The sequence below is a fragment of the Protopterus annectens genome, chromosome 5.part0 (assembly GCF_019279795.1).
Source record: "Protopterus annectens isolate FY-2018-M chromosome 5.part0, PAN1.0, whole genome shotgun sequence".
Taxonomy (NCBI): Eukaryota; Metazoa; Chordata; order Ceratodontiformes; family Protopteridae; genus Protopterus; species Protopterus annectens.
In genome coordinates, this window is record NC_056735.1 from 779,637,296 (window position 1) to 779,652,151 (window position 14,856).

Genomic DNA, 14,856 nt, shown 5'->3' on the forward strand with positions numbered 1-14,856 from the left:
CACTTACATAATCATTATTATTATATATAATCACTAACAAAGACTCACTAGCATTTATATAATCATTATTATTATATATAATAACTAACCTATCCCCTTTATCTGCTTTATATAATGTAACTCACCATTTGATTTTAATTCCTGTAATGCTGCTCTCTCCAACTCACGCAAATTAAAAATACTTATATCATGGCTTACTATTAAACTCTTTAATAACAGCTTTTTCACATATATCCTGAGATGTTTGCAGCATTGGGATTGGGGAAGGGGGTTATATATTGAAGTTTTATATAAGCACCTTTATTTAAAGTCACACCATGTAATAAAATCTCAGTACTATGTCAGTCCTTTTAGTGGATATAAAAGCCAATCCTTTACTTAAAATCCTGATCTGCACACCAGAAAGTCTTAATATGTCTGTTGGCACATGGTGTATTTAAAGAGAATTGGAAGATTATTTAGGGTAACATGCAATTATTAAGTTTGCTAAGTAATACTAGGGCTGGATTCAATAAACCCTACATGACTCACTAAAACTGTACGTGTGTCATGGTGCAAGATACACATCATAGAGCATCAATTTGTATTCAGATGTGTAGAGCCACACAAACACAGTACATATCATGGCATTCTAATTATAGCATAAGCAGCTGAACTGTATGCTAATCAACTAATCAAAAATGGTGGAGCTATTCGACAAGCTATAAACCAATTGTGTACACTTGGTGTAGGTTTTTGCTTTGAATTCCAAAACCTATTGGAATACAGCCATGAAAAGTACACTACAGAGAAAGAATTTTAGGGGCTGTTGCTGCTATTCTACATATGTATGTGCAACAGGCTCAAGTCTATACAGCTGCTGCTGCAGCTGCTGCTGATAGACCTTGGTCAAGAAGGAGAAAGGTGTTTAGACGCTATTTAACTTTTCATGGTCTGCATGAGGCGGAAATAGTAGAACACTACAGGATGGAAATAGACATACTCCATGAACTCTGCATCCTCTATCATTCTCAACTGAGAGCAACGGCTAACTGAGGGGAACCAATACCTGTGGAGACCAAGGTATGTGCAGCACTTAGAATTTTAGCTACAAAAACCTTCCAGAGACCATCAGGGAACATGCTGGAGGTGTCACAGGCATTCAGCAGCTATGATCCTACATCAATTGCTGAATGCTATGCTACAGCATGTCGTGACTATATATATTTTCCTCATACACTAAGGACAGAGCTACAACTATGCAGGATTTCTACCCCATAGCACATTTCCCTGAAGTCTAGGGTGCCATAGACTGCACACACATTGAGATCAAATTACCACCTGGGGAATAGGGAAGGGTCTATAGAAATAGAAAGGGCTTCCACTCCTTTAACTGCCAGGTTGTGTGTAAAGCTAAGGGAATCATCCTGAATGTGTGTGCTGGCAACCCTGGCAGTTACCATGACTCCATATCTGGCACAACTCATAGCTGTAACTAGAGGTTTTCCAGGGGGATATCTCATAAAGCCATTTACTGAGGGATGCAGGGTATGCACTTGAACCAGGACAGATGACACCCATCAGAAATGCATACACACCCACAGATGAACACTATAATGAGGCACATGCTCAAACAAGAAATATCATAGAAGATGTGTTTGGGTTGCTGAAGTCATGATTTTGGTGCCCAGATACATTTAGGGGGCCCTGCAATATGACCCCAGTACTTCTGCCACAATTACCACTGTATGTGCTATCCTACACAATATTATACTGAGAAAACAACTGCAACCAGAACACCAAGGGAAGAAGCACACATTCCAACACAACCATCAAGGATCACAGTCACACACAGGTGAGAACTCAGAGGGGGAGCCATCAGCTGCTGTGGTTGTAGGTAGACATTAGGCATGCACAATATGCCCTCGCCCCAGCAAAGAGGCAAAAGATAGCACACATGTTGACCACCTAAGGGATACAAGTTTCATTCTATGCACATACGTCCAGTAACGTTGATACCAGGCAATACTTACACCCTTTACTTACCCATGTAATGGCTGTGTGCTGCAGGACTATCAAGGTAAGTGTTAAACCTGGAACAGGAAAATAAATTGGTAAGAACACAAATGAATGGCAGATACTTGCATACTGCTCCTTGAAAATGTACCTAAGTAGAATGTGTGCCAGTTGTCCAGCAATGACATCAATATGTGACAGGACTGACTTATATCAATAGTTTTCTACTGTTTATCAACTAACAGGCCTCATGCATTGAAAATATACACAATAGAAAAAGCACTCCAAAGTCTAATTATCCCTACATTCTCACAAGTGGAGGCAATAAGCCATACTGACATATCAACAATTTCAAGGTAGTAATCACAACTGTAAAGTGCAGTAATAAATCAGTAAAAGTTTCAAAATAGCATCAGAAAAAATATATACTTATCCCTGAATCCAGAACATATAATCAAGGTGATGCACAGTTATCATCATTTCCACAGGGTGGGGTTGGGGGAGTAGGCCAAGGCTAACACAAAAGTAGTGAGTGTGTGTGAGTATGAAAGACAGGCAGGCAGAAATGCACCTAATTATCAAATGGCCACTGAGACAGTATGACTTGCAAGCTTCATAAATGCCTCATGTACCTGTTTTGTGTGTGTGTGTGTATGTGTGTGTGTGTGTGTGTGTGTGTGTGTGTGTGTGTGTGTGTGTGTGTGTGTGTGTGTGTCTATGTCTATATGGGCACTCATTGTAAAATGTGTGTGTGAGTGTCTGCATAAACACAGCCAAGCTCTGTGCTAGCTCTAGGTCCTGGCATGTCAGACAGGTGTGAGCCATGCATGGTAGAGGTATCAGTTAATCACTGATGCCCCTGGCATTAAGAAGTAACTCTGCTAGGAGTTGCATTAGCTTGTCCCATGCCCATGGTCAGATGTGTTGGTGCTACATGAACATGGGCAATGTCTGCTGGACGAGCTCTCCATATGACTGCACTCAGGTCCAATACCCCGTGGCTATCACATCTGGGTGTGGACATCTCAACCACTGATGGAGCAGTGGAAGTAGTGCCGCTGTGGATGTAGGATCGGGCACAACCATGTTGGCTAACAGCAGATGATGTTGTTGACATATGACAATGTGGATGTTTTTCCCACCCAGCAGATGTTCTATCACAGACACTGACTTTTCCATTATATCATTCATCTTATCCATTGAATCAGCCACATGATGAAGGCAGTCATGCACATCAGACTGTGTCACATCTAGAACCCTAGACATGTCCTCAGAGTCCCCTACATGCCTGTGTCCCTATGATGGTCCTAAACATTCATTGTGTGGCACTTAATGACACATCAGGAGCAGGTGAAGGGTGGACAACAGGCCTCCTACAAGCATCCCTAGCAACTCTCATGCACGGCACCTCATCCACACTTTGGCTATGACCAAAGTCAACCAGCACTAAAGCCATAGTAACCACACTATCCTGATCAAGTGTGTTGCCATCAACCTGTCCACTATCTGAGGGCTCCTTGGAATGGGCATGCTTAAGCATACTGACTGTGTCTGAAGGAAATCCAGGGGATGTGTGAGTCACAACCTCAGTGGCCAATTCAACCTTTGCACCCCCAGAGTGTGCCTCCATTTGGTCACCATCATCACCAGAGCTTGCCGGTACTCCAACATCAGATGGCAGGAGTTCTACACTTCCACGGTCAGGATCATCTGTGATAATTAGCAACAAACACAGGAATCAAATTACTACTACACTAAATATTAAACCAATATAGATGATAAAAAAGTAACACTGGTCACACAGTCACAAATGGTACAGCAATACAACACTCATCACACCCTGCTCACACATACAGATAATTATATATCTAAATAATGCTTAGCAATAAGCAAATAAACATTTGCTTACCATGTGCAGATGTCTCCACACTTTGCAGGGAGGATAGACCTGAAAGAAATGAAGCAAGGAAAGGATGCCAATTAAGCATCACAATGGGAATTAAACAGAGGAACAGTGAATACACAAGTGCCTGTATGTCCTGTAAGAAATAGCTAAAACTGAAACTTGTCTGAGGCGTCCACCCACACCAATGTGTACTGAACAACTGTCTTGTTTAACTATATTACTTATCAGTAGGTACAGATACAAAAATATTTTTCACAGAAAGTAGTAATCAAATTATACATTTTATTCTACAAGCAAATATAAAGTGTGCCATATGTAAGCTTACCAGGAAACTGCAGCTGTGACACACTTGTCCCTCCACCACATCAGCACTGACATTAAGCACATGGTGCAGTCTCCACTAGGCTGTCTGGATTTCTGACAGTGGCAGGAAGTCCTCATTTGGTATTAGTGGGGGCTCGTAGCAGGACCACTCCCATAGCCAGCTGTTCTCAGCAACTGCAGCTCCCTCCTCTGGGCTGATAAAGTCATAGCAGTGGCCCGATGCCACACCTGATCATAATTTCAGCTGAGACTACTGATTGTGTTGACTTTCTTGACTAACTTATTCCAAATCTCCTTTCTGGCTGCTATATCTCCATGGCCCTCTCTCAAGTAGAAAGGCTCCATGGTGCCTCTGATCCTATATTATGACCTCGTTTTCTGGGTCACTGAAATGTGGTTTTCATGGATTTGTAGGTTAGGGTGCCATAATCCTATTTGACATAAACAAAGAAAGATAAAACAGATAAATATCACATAACTAATGTATTTCTTACAAAAAATAATCCATTTTTGTACACTGTGTCAACATTAAGTACTTGAAATGCACTTTTCATTTAGTACAACTGAATGTTAGTTGGTTGTCCCACCTCCCCCTCACACACAAACCAAGGTTTGTACAAACCAAGGAATACCACACAAGTAATGTATATATGTAGACAGTTTCCCAAAGCTTTACATTTATTTTATATTCTACTTCCCTGATGCTCTACTAAATCTGCTTTTGAATTCACACAGATAAACAGACACCTTTAGGTACTGACCTGGGCTAACTGGTTGATTGTTTTTGTCTTCTCACAGCTTTCTCCAAGTCCTGGTCCATAGCCACCCCGCCTTTTCTTGTTCTCCTAACATAATTCAAGTGTAGGTTTCCTAGCCCTGTCCAACCTGTTTTATCACAACTTTCTCCAAGCCCTGGCTCTTAGCCCCCCTTCTCTTGGTCACCTAACATAATCTTATTGTAAGCTTCCCAGACCTGTCAATGCTATCTATTCCCTCCCTCTTCCTCTTGAGAGTTTACTTATTCCCCCCTGAGCTGTGGCACTATCTTTAAATACTAAAAACCTCTGCCTGACTACACTCTGTTTCTGTCTGTCCAAAGGGCATCCCTCAGTAGTGTGCACTTACTGCATGTCCCTTTCTAAAACCCCTGGCATAACTACATTATTTTCCTACTTCTCAGTGAACTGCAGCTCCCCATTGTGCATAAATAATAAAAACAAACAGAAAGGTAACATTCAAACCAAAACAATAGGCTGCCCCATTTCTGTAGTTGCTAACCTTCTCACTGATTGTTTTCTGTTTGGTGACTGCTGTTCCTCCCAGAAGGTGTAACCCACTGCGTTCACCCTTCAGGCTCACTCCATCTCCCCTACCCTGACCCCATTACCTATACTTTTATACATCCCCTGACTCTTCCCCACCCAGCATCTCTCCAATCACAACATACCTAAGCCAAACTCCACCCACCTCTAGCTGTACATCACCCAAACATCCACCCCTCCTACAATGCTGTAGATAACATCTCTCCCTATAACCCCATTTGCCCTACTAATCTCTCTCTCTCTTCTCTTACGTATCTTACACTTTTTCCCAGCCCTTGTCATAACTCTCACAGACACTCCACTACATCTTACCATCAACCTTACTTTCCATCCTACTCATCCATCTTACATGAACTCTTTATCTCTAATCCAATCTATTTCTTCAAACCAAAACTGCTCCGAACCCAACCCCCCTGTACTCCCCTCTTAAATGTGCTACCAGAAAATCACTACTGTCACACAACCCAAGCTACCCTTGCCCAACACATTGCCTCACTCTTCTACTCCACCACATCTCTCTCTCACTAGCCGGCAACATCCACCCCAACCCTGGACCCATCTCTAACATCAATCTCACCAAACCCTCCACTCAACCCACAAACTCAAAATCCATTTGCCTTACAACACTTAATGTACAAAGCCTAAAAAATAAAATCCCTAACCTCTATGCCTGGCTCTCCCATAACCGCCCGACATTACTGCCATTTCTGAAACCTGGCTGAAAACCTATATAAAAGATAACAAAATCCTACCACCAGGTTTCCAAATCATTCACAATGACACAGCCCACAAAAAAGGAGATGGAATAGCAATAATCTGCCCCACCTCCCATACCATATCTCCCTATTCCAATAAAATACCAACCTTAGCCAACAATGAAATTATAATAGGTTTACTAAAAATAAACAACCACAAGTTCATATGTATCACTGCCCACTATATTCCCCCTGGTGATAACATCAAAACTCTTGAAAACATCCTGTCCTGGTTCTCCTCCAGTATAAAAAATGAAACCTATATACTTGGTGATACCAACATCAACTGGAATATTATTAACTCTGAAGCCCCATCCCACACAATCAACCTGTACAACTTCTCCCAACTAATACAATCTCCAACCAGACCAAATAAAGATGGTACCTCTGGTACCATCATTGACTGGATACTAACAACTCACCCTAACCTTATCACCAAAGCTGGAACATTACCTGATCCTCTCAGTGATCACCTACCAGCCTTTGCTGACCATTTCCCATCTCCAATGCATAAACAACACCACTACATCCAAACCTACAACCTCTTCTCTTTCAATCATCTAACTTTCTACAAATGCTTAAAACATACTGACTGGTCTCCTCTAAAAACCCTTCCTCGAGATGATGCCATTTCCTACTTTAAGAACTCATTCCTAACCCTTCTCAATCAGCAAGCCCTACCGCCTCAAACCAAATGCATCAAAACCAATCCCTGCCCATGGTTATTAAAAGATACTAAACTATCCTTGCACCAATGGGACAAAAATGGAAACAATATCAGAAACATAAAACCCTAACACCCTCCTAGAGTATAATCAGCTATGAAACTCCACAAAAAAAACTAATAATTAAAGACTGCAAAGCCCACTACTCCAAACTTCATTCCTTGCACTCAACAAATCTCAAAAAATTCTGGGATCAAATCCTGGCAACAAAGAAAACTCCTGCCCAGACCCCAAACTCTCCAACCTTGAAACAACCAGGCAGTTCAACTCATTCATCATAGACTGCATAGCTAAACTATCAGCCTTCTTCCTACTGCCCTCCTCCATCACCACCACTTCCTGCCCCAACCACCACCCTAATCATCAACCTTCCTCCACATCTTTCTGCCTCAAGCCCATCCACACAAGCACTATAGAAAGACTTCTCCTCAAACTCAAACCATGTTGCAATGCACCTGACAATCTTCCACCTACCTTCCTCAAACAATCTGCAGACAGCATTGCCTATCCCTTTTCTATTCCTATAAATAGATCCATACAAGAATCATACGTCCCTTCTATCTAGTGCCCTGCTTACATCATCCCCCTCCAAAAAGGTGGCAAAAATACTGATACCACCAACTTCAGGCTATTGCCATAATTTCCCCTCTTTCTAAAATACTAGAGAAAACAATACAAGCACAACTCATGGCACACCTAACTCTAAACAGTCTCCTCTCCCCTACCCAACATAGCTTCTGCCTTGGCCACAGCACCATGACTGCCCTTCTTTTCTTTCATGAAACCATAAACCTCGAACGCAACTCAGGCAAGTTCATATCCACACTATTCCTAGATCTGTCAAAGGCCTTTGACACCATCTCATACATCCTAATTATAGCCCAACTCTCCACCCTACCCCTCTCTCCCACCACCATCACCTGGTTTTCCATCTACTTGTCCAACCACCAACAAGCTATCCAATGGAAAACTTCAACCTCCCCCATCCTTCCACACCCACAGGTGACCCACAAGGTTTTGCTCTTGGCCCTCTTCTCTTCAACCTATTCATTAACAACTTTCACCAATCCATCACAGACTCATCTATCATCCAATATGCAGATGACTCAACAATCATCTGCTCAGCCTTCTCCCCCTCGAGCTCCTAGCAAAAACCCAACTAGCATTCTCCAAAACAAAAGCCTGGATGCAGTCTAACCATCTGGCACTAAATGCAAATAAAACCAAACTAATGTTTTTCCCCTACCAAAAACTCCATTGACAAATCCACATTCACCATACAGAGCCAAAACAACACCCTCCTTGAAATTGTTCCCAACACCAAGTTTCTTGGCATCATTATTGATGAAGAACTAAAATTTGACACCCACATCCACTCCAAAATCAAGAAAATCCATCAAATGTTAGGTCTCCTCTACAGGCACAACCACTTCATAAGCCCCTCTACCCATCAAACTCTTGCATCCGCCTTCCTACTCCACTCCCTTATGTTTGGTGCCCCTCTTTTCACCAATCTCCATCTTGACCTTCGGTCCAAACTTGAATCCTGCTACCACAAGATCTCCAAATTTGCAACCAATTCAAAAAACTCATCTCACCACTGCCACTCCCTCCTCACCCTCAACTGGTTTGAACTACCCAACTACCTCAGTTATCTACAACTTACCATTGCCCACAAGCTCAACTTTAAACCTGCCAACTGCCCGACTCTTGCTACTTCCTTAAAACCTTACATTCCCAACCACTCACTCAGATCCAAAAAACAAAATCTCCTTCAGGTCCACAAAACTGCATGACCTGCTGGCCATTTACTGCTGTCCCACTCTTTAGCTAAACAGTGGAACTCTCTCCCCACACACCTCTGCAACCTACCTAACCATACAAATTTCAAATCTCAGCTACTCTCTCATCTTTTTTTCTTTCAAATGGGAATGCCCTTGCCACACTTCAGCTTAAACCTGCCCCCCCATTTCACCTTGCACTGACTCATCCAACTACCTCTACTATTACTTCATCCCACCCAAAGCAATCCATCCCCTTCTAAAAACTAATTTTCTCTTTAATATCTATTGTACTATACTCTTCAATCTCAAATATGCTATTACCCTCTCCATACATAATATTTTCCGAACCTACTAATGGCTAGTAGCTATATATTTTGAAATGTTAAACCTACAATTGAGTTTACAACAAAAATATTCACTTTATGTAAATTTTTTAATTTCTGTATTGAATTATGTCTTTTCATTTTTGTAACATTGTGACAAGTCAATTGCAAATATCATGGAGCTTGTCTGTAAATGTTTAATTAGCCGTATGAACTTTGTCCTTTTGTAACATGTGAATTGTAACTTGCAATTATTGTAGAGCTTTTCTTCCTGCGCCTCCACTGAAAAAGGCTTTTCTTGGCCCCTTGGACTTCCCCAGTCATCAAGCTTAAATAAATAAATAAATAAATAAATAAATGTTCCCAACAGAAATATCAGGATGCCTACACATTTTGAACAAAAAAGGACTTGAAACACAATTGTCTTCTTGGAGCACAGAATGATAGGTGGCTCCCCCATCCTCAAATCACCAAACAAATGAAGGTTTGTATAAATCAAGGAATACCACAGAAGTAATGTATATATGCTTTTCACACACTTATCAGGAATGTAAACATTTACAACACAGAAGTCAATTTATGAATGCCAGTCACTTTTCACTGTGCTCACCACTCCTGTGGAGGTTGCTCTGGGCCATCTCAGAAACATAACAGCAGTGTCAGCAACAAGTACATTACATTTCTCTTCAATAACATAGACTATTGAAAAATCAAATTTTTAAAAAGAATAGTTGTGCTGAAAGTATAACCTATTTAAGAAATGTAGATGCCTGCCAAAAATGCTTGCCAAAATGCCTATGCCAACAGTGAAGTGTAAGACATGCATACATATAAGCTACATTTTCTCCTGGATATATAAATACATTTGTAACATTTTACAAAATACAGAATATGCTTGAATAACACAAGCATACCTTAGCAAAATTATAAGCCTTTTCTGCAGATAAATCACCTTCAAGGCAATACCAATCTTCTATTTTGCCCAAATACACGTCTCCTCAATTCAAGTTCCCTAGCTACATGGTTAACTTTTTATAGTATAGATTCAGCCCTCTGAGCACTGTGAAAATGCAAATGAGGTGTAACTCATTAGAATTGCTGAGTACTAAACTTTGACTTTGTGTAGCACATGTAAACATAGTATAGACTCTACACAATTGTTAGTTGCTAATGGCTTGCAGCTATGAGTGATTAGTGTGAGAGAGAAGGAAAACACAACAGCAGTTCAGACAGCCTTTACTGCAGAGGGTGTGTCAGTGGGGATACACTTACAAAGTCTAGAGCTAACTTCAGCAAGCTTTTTTATAATTTTCTCATTAATAGCAAAACTCTCCTCCCTTTGCAGAAAACTGTTCTTCACTGTCATGTATTTTTATTGCACATTTAAAGGAAACTTATACAAAATGCACTGCAGACTGCATTCCTGAGATTACAGCAGAGATAAGGGAAGAATGAACACAATACAAAGAGAAGATAGAGCTGCATTTGTACAAACATAATCATAAATGGTTGTGTGACTATTCATTGCAATAAATATGTAAGGCACATGTGCAATCATCTGAGAATGTACAAGTGTATGTCCTTTTAATACTATAGAGGAAATGCAAATTGCTTGTATGCGCATGATTTAATTGCTGTTGCAAAGCTGTGTCTGTGGCAAGGAAAGATAACACACTAGAACTGTGTTTTGTAATTTCATTACTCTGATAGTTCAAATCCAGAGTTGTGTAATTGTTTAACATTTGTTTTACTTTATTTTTTTTCTATTTTTAACATTTTGCCACACATGGTTTAACTTAAACACAGTTAAGTTTATAAAAATGTAAAATTTTATGTCAGGTGCCTTAGGAAGTACAAACACATTTAGTGGCATTGTGCAGCAGTCATCACCATGATAATGACAGTAGAAATTAAATTTGTGTCCCAACTGAGTGTGTAGCACAAGGTGTAAATATGTTGACATACACAATAGATATGATAGTAGACTGTGGTGTGAGTTCCACAATGTTTATTTTTACTGAGGAATAATCGTGAGCAGAAATAATATATATATGCTTTTTTCTGTGTCATTTGTGCATTGTTAACCTGACTGCAAACAGGTTCACTGCTAAAAAAAAAAAAACGGAAACAATTTTACTTACTTCACCTTCCTTCGCATAAACTGGCTAAGTAATGATGCATGGCCCTCAGCACTCGGGACAGTACTGAGTGTAAAAAATACACTTGTGGCCATAGCTTTCCCTGTGGTACCAGGTATACGTTCTTGGCCAACACCCAGATAAACCAGGGTTCTAAGCTAGCATGCTCTATTTTTTATTAATGGTATCCCACTGTAAATTTTAACAAAACTAATACAATAAAGATAATTATACATAACAATAACTATGTATAGCAGGTTGATTGAGCATACATATGGTATCATATAATGTGTAAATGATGTTGCATGACAGTTATGATTCTGTAATTATTAATGTATTTTCAGACATGGGATGGAATTCATAGCTTACTGACATCTACACACTTCCCATAACACAAGTATGGCTGTAAAACAAAATGTATTTTGTGGTCTGAACCAGAACTCAAAAATCAACTCTTAAAGTAATACAAGTATATGCATTTCCAGTATATTATCACAGATTACTTCTGCCTTAAACCTGAGAATGCATAAACCAGGACCTTGTCATGTCACACACACACATTCATGTTTAGTTGAAGTGTAACACCACTCACTCTTTAAGGTGTATATTAGTAGTGGCCATGTTTGGCAAACAATTCTTCTGTGGCATTGAGGAACAAATACCTATGTGGCAATATATGTATACTTTTTTTTTACACAGCTTTGAATGCCACATTGTACAAATTATTTTGTTCAGTGTATAAAGCCCCACAAAATATGTGTGAAGTCATACAACTGATCCCCCCAACTTCAGGTCTTAAAAGTCAAGTCATTTAACATATCTTTTTAACCATTGGACAAACTGTTGTCAGGTATACCAACACACATACCATAAATGAATGCCAACTGACACATTATCCTCCCTATTTCATAAACTGCATTCCTCTTTGTTTGGCAATGTTTCTCTCTGCACACCATTGTGCAATTGCGGTTGGCATGGTTGTGCAGTTTTGCACACAAGCCGTAAAACATGATATCATGAATTGGTAGGAAAACACTTTTGCTGTTGTTGGAGGACCTGTGCATACATGGCAGGAGTTGGGAAGGGTGGTTTCAAATTCAAGGCTCAAAGGTGGAGTGTGGAGGAGTCAAAAATATTTATTGTACTCCTTGTAAAGTGATACAGCCATAGGCTGCTGCAGGGGGACTATACCAAGTCTCATTATAAAGCTGAGGTTTAAAGCAGTCTAGCCAAGGCTGCTTCTGGTGCAACTAGCATGTGACACACTGGGGAACAATGCAGGCACCGTCATAATGACCTGAAATGGTGGAAGTAGGCAGAACTCAACCAGTGGCTGGATGAGTTTAAAACTGCTGACATCCCACAGTTGTGTAAGTATACAGATAAAGCAACTTTAAATGATATGGAAACCTGTAAATAGCCAAGACTGATATACGTAAATGCTTAAATGTCTCCTTTTCACTCTTTCTTTATTTTTCAGCTGCTCAGGAAATTTCAGAGAACAAGGGAGGCACATACTAAAAGATTGGAAAGACGGAAAGAGGTATGTATGCAGCCCAAATAAACATGATTGTATTAAAATTATTGCTTTTCCATACATTACTAGCAACTTAAGCATGCAGATCTTCACTGTAAAAGCAAACATGCATGCTTTCTTCTGTAGCCCTTGGTAAATGTATTTGGCAAGTATAACAGTGTATTTAGATTTGGTGGGTTCAATTCCCACAAGTAACACATACATTCAAATTGCAAACATTTCATTTTTTTAATTCTAATAACAGCAAAACTGGCTTTAATGCCATGTTATTAACTTAATCTGTATTATCTTTAAAAGCACATGTGCAATATCTGCATCTTGCACAAATTACTTGCTACCAGACCTCCCAACCATACCGAATTACTCGGTATTTACCGAGTTTTGGGGTCCAAATGAAGGGGTGCCACGATTCCCAATTGGCACCCCTTCATTTCCGATTTTTTTGCTTTATTTATTTATTTTTTTTAAAATCGCGCTGTCGGAGCTGACGTCATCACATGCGTGATGACGTCAGTGCCATCAGGGCTACCAGCCAGTCGGAATTGAGCTCAAGAGCTCACGTCATTATTTCCGGCTCTCTGCGAGCGGGAATACAGCAGCAAGCAACCCTAATGGCAGTAATGTTTGTTTTATTTTTTTACAAGCTGGCTGCAAGCAGGAACCAGGAATACAGCAACAACGAGAATTACAGGGAGTCGCAGCAGTACTATCGGTTCAGTTTGGTTTTATATTTCCAAGCGGTAAGCAGCAGGCAGCGCGAGCGGGTAAAACATGGGACGGATAAAGCACTCGGTTGGGGAATTAGGTAAGAAACAAAGGTGTGTGTGTGTGTGTGTGTGTGTGTGTGTGTGTGTGTGTGTGTGTGTGTGTGTGTGTGTGTGTGTGTGTGTGTGTGTGTACAAATGCACAAATATACATAAATATTTCTGTATTGTACTGATATTCATTTGAGAGTATAGTGTGTTCATATAATGTGTTTGTGTTCACACTATAGTCTCAAACGAATATCAGTACAATACAGAAATATTTATGTATTTGCTTTTTCACTTGATGCCTTGATAGTGCAGCTAAGTAGATGTTAGAGCAAATGGCAAGTGACTTTACTTGTGGAAACTAAGCAACCTTGAGAAGGTTGCTGATGTGGTTGTTGGGGAGTGTTTGAAGTCTTGTGCAGTGGAATGAAACTTTGGGCTGTTATGAGGCTATTTTTTGTACTCAAGAATTTGATTCTACTGTGTGGCTCTGAGTGGGTTGCTTAGTTGGACAATGCTGTGGGGCTTTTGGGGGCTAGAATAGTATCCTCTGTGGTCTCTTCGACTGCATATCAGATTTTTTTTGTATTAAGAGTTGAGAGCTATGGTGAGAAGTGAGAACACAATTTATATTCCCCCATTATTGGCTTTGTTGTTTATCCAGGTTTTTGTGCTAAGAGGTTGAGAGAACCATAGTGAGAAGTGAGAACTGAATTCACTAAATGATAGCCATTAAGTTTCAGTCTTCCTATTTTTCAAGCTGCTGATTTAACACACTGGTATGTTGCACTGACTGTAGTATATAGGGTTCTGGTTTCAAGACTTGTCAGTAACAAGTATGGTGATAGCACAAAATTTTATTCTAGCAACTTTCCAAAATTATACAAGCAATGTTTAAAATGTGACCCTGGTTTTTGACCCTTTGCCCCCCACCACCAAAAAAAACTTTATTTGAAAATAAGTGCAAGAAGCTGTGCAAGATGCCTATGGCTTACACTACTGTTTTGTTTATAGTTTGGGAGTGGAAGTAGACTTTTATGATAGAAATGTTCTGAATTGGGCAGTTTTGTAATTACTGGTTCATGCATTTTTTTCATTGCCTACAGTACAGCCTACTGGAAAAATGTTCATTCAAACAAGAAATTTAAAATGCACTAACAAGTGTGCTGTATTATACAAGGAATATAACTTAGTCAGGAAGGTGTATCAAAGAAAAGAACACATGTATGTTTCTTGTTTTGAGTGCAACGGACCAATGATTTGAAAACAGCCCAAAGGTAATCTTTATCCACCAC